The following is a 3,966-nucleotide window of genomic DNA, read 5'->3' on the forward strand; positions in this document are numbered from 1 at the left end:
AGCAAATATTAGAAGTCAACCCCATTCATACACTGGAAAGCGTTCTAACAAGCCCATACACCGATGCAAAGACCGGCGGATAATTTCTGTCTGCTAGCGACGAATTCTCAAAAAACACCACCGAGGAAATGGCCTCATGAATATCAAAGGCTTTATTCGATCGATCGCAGGCTTTTTCGCCCACACGCGCCGCCGCCGGTGGCCTCGACTGTACTTGCCGGGCTTGCTTTAAATTCGGAGTCGGTAACATCTAAGACGTCGGAAAGGCCTACACGCAGTTGAGAAAACGCCCTAGCTTGAGATTAGGTGAGGAAAATAGGTTCCATTATTTTAGACGTCGTTGTTATGGTCTTATTCTTGTCAGGAATCACAGTGCTTGTGTGTGTGGACGGTTTTTTTTTTTTTTTCTTTACTATTTATTTATTTTGATTTTGAGGTGGGTGATGGGGCGGTCATCATGAATGTTGCGATTAATGCTGAATTATTGTCTTTATGCATTATCACTGGGATATTTGGCAGGAATTATGAGTGAAAGTAGTGCTAAATTTTCATTGCATTATAGACGGTATTGCTGTATGGCTTGCTGTTCTCATAAATACGAATAATGCTGCAGTATCTTGAAAAATTAAGATAATTATTATCTTTTATTGTACTGAATCCTGTGTATTATAGAAGGTGTAATTCTTGCAAAATGTTTGTGCTGGATATTATTCTCATCATCTTTACAATGATCAATATTAAATTACGTCCGTGACTTGCGCTTAACTGTTACGACACTTGAATTCATATTAATGGACTGATCATATTGCTGTATGAAAAGAACATTATTTTTTTTTATACAATGCAGTGCCTGTCACTCATCACTGTAGAAAACGGACGCAATGACGTATTAGACCATTTTCTGTGGTTAGACAGATATTTTTGTCCGCGGGCGCGGGGCAGCATTCGTTCGCGAAAATCGGTAATGTGACAGAAAATGCCTTGAATTCACATTCCTTTCATGACAGCAGGCTGCAGCATCACCGATGTGCGCCAAATTGTCAAAACATAAATAACATGGAGTGTTAAAAATAATCATTCTGATCAGAATAACTTTTAAAACTCGGCACTCGGCAGTCCCGGAGAATGTCTCATCACCCGGGTAACCTCTGCTAGTCTGCTTTTCTGATATGGAGCTACGTTGAGTAGAGCAGTAAGTTCCTACTGCGCACATTTCTTGCGCCTTCTTGTGTAGCCTGATCCACACTTTCTGGTTTATTTCTCAAAGACCGAGTCAAAATCAAAGACAATTTTTTCATGATTAATTTGTTATTTTTTCTACTTCTTCGTGTATTCCGTATTACATAGTAATCTATTTTCTTGTAAACGTTCGTGCAATGGATGTCATGCAAGTATATATTTACGCTCGTAACTCCGTGTGCGTGTGAGTGTGTGCACACGTGGTTTCAGGAAGATAAGGCAGGCAGAGGTTTACCAGCGTTGTTTGCGTAGATGAACAAATTTATGAATGATTATTCTGATGTTTTCTGGTTGTCATTATGCTTAATCGTTACGAGAAAATATAAGTGGAAAGAGCTGAGTTCTATTGCATAAAAGGAGAGAAAGCCATATATATACAGCTAAGCAAGACCTAAAGAAAAGTGTTTTATTCTTTTAAGCTAAATAGATTACTGTTACAGACATACACTGGGCATAAATAACGCTGAACAGTCCCTTGGATTCCAGTGCTTGCTTTCAAGCCAAAATCTCATATTCCGTTCCATTCCGTACAATGGGTATATATACGTACGAGGTTAGCACATAAATATATATACAGGTAATCCTATTTTTCATATAAGCTAATTATCCTGGTATAATGGTAAAACTTAAAAGTAACCCTCAAAATCTGTATTGATATATATTTTTATATATATATATATATTATATATATATTTATATTATAACAATTTTTTATCATTTTCCTATTATACATATTTTTAATATATATATATAGTTATAATTTTTTTATTATTAAATATATATATATATATATATCTATATATATATATTATTATTATATATATTATATATATATTATATATATATTTTATTATATATATATATATTATATATATTATATATATATATAAGATATATACATACATATATGCTATATATAATATATATATAATTATATAATATTATATATATTATACTATATATACATTACATATATATATCTATATATATATATATATATATATATTATATATATTATATATATATAATCGTATATTATATATATTAATTATATATATATATATATATAATATATATATATATATTGGATACGGAAAAAAATTGTATAACTCAGAAATGAAAATACTGTCCCCTGTAAGGTTACTAGAAAAGCTAGTGTGGCTCTAGAATTGGTTCAGGGAATGGAACAAAGAGAATGTCGATGGTGATTTTTTTTGTACATAATCTAGTTCAGATAACATATAATATAGTACATTACCTGCTGCATATGCAAAACATCCCTAATTTGCAATAACAATAATTGTGAGCTCTAAATAAGAAATTCATGCTACGATAAAAAAGTAAATGCAAAATTATCTTGATTGACGTTACTACATTTTCATTATTTTTACTCTATGCGTGTTACTAATGCTCTTACGTTTTACCCTTCTTAAAACTCTTCACCAATGGAAAACAAACTGCAAAATGCATTCAACAAACACACAAGCCCACTTACTGCGATCATGATCATATTAATTATCCTTGTGGATACGTAAGCGGATTTCCCAACAGTTCTGAAGTGACGTAAAAGAAAAAAAAGTGGTGATGAAGCACATTCTCATTTGCAATACAGGGCCTTTCATGGCAATATCGTCTTTGTTCCTGAATTCTCAAAACTCAGCCATATAAAACTATAATTCTATATAGATGAGGTTCACGGTCTTAAGTGTGTTGTTCTGATAATATAGAATCATACCTAATTCATAATGTAACTGACAATCTTTGTGTTTGGCACCTCATCTTTGTAGTCGGGAGTGACTCGTGCTTACCTTATTCTCACTTTACTATAAATAAACAGAGGTATCATAAAAGTGCCATTTAATACCTGATAAATGCTGATTCAAACTTGTTCTTAGGTATTCCTACATATATATGCGTGTACGCCCGTAGCTAGATTTCAAAACATAATTAACACAAATTTGGAGAGACATTTTAAGTCAAATAGCTCTAACTGACAGTGGTTCCCAAACTTTGTTTTTGGCCATGCCCCACCTAATCACCTCTAAAATCCTGATGCCCCCTTTGGTGACATATAATTCTCATATATCCACGTGGAGGAAGCCTAAAATGCCAGCAACTTGGTTTAAACATTCTCGAATTGGCCCCCTTAAAAATCAATCTCGATTTGCCCCCCCTTAAAAATCAAATAACCCCCCCGTGGGGCGTACACCCCACTGCTCTAACACAGTAAACACTTCAAATCGGAAATATAATTGTAAAAACAGATGAAACATGTAAAATGATAGTTCAGTTATGTCTCTAAGTCTTCTGGTTGCTACAATACATTAGATATTTGGCACGTTTGAAGCGAGCGTGTGTGGGGGTAAACCCGATTCCCCGCCCCCCCCCCCCCCCCTCTCCTCCGAACCACTTAATTTTCGGATTATTCTATCACCCTTCCAGATCAGTTAGTCATGGTCCAAACTATCTGGAAATCACAATGGCCAAACTTTTACTTTCTGTGAAAATAACACCGCCACTGATTCTCGAATGCATTGAAATTATTATTAGAAGCATCATTATTTTTCCAATTCTGATGAATTTATTCGGAGCGGATTTATGGATGGTAGTTTCCTAGTAATTACCACGATGATTTGGCTACGCGATAATGTTATTTAAATGTAAAAGATCCTAGGAGGAAGAGTCAACAAGGAAGATGAAGTCGGAATACAGAAATGAGGAATGATT

The sequence above is a fragment of the Macrobrachium nipponense genome, chromosome 3 (assembly GCF_015104395.2).
Source record: "Macrobrachium nipponense isolate FS-2020 chromosome 3, ASM1510439v2, whole genome shotgun sequence".
Classification (NCBI taxonomy): domain Eukaryota; kingdom Metazoa; phylum Arthropoda; class Malacostraca; order Decapoda; family Palaemonidae; genus Macrobrachium; species Macrobrachium nipponense.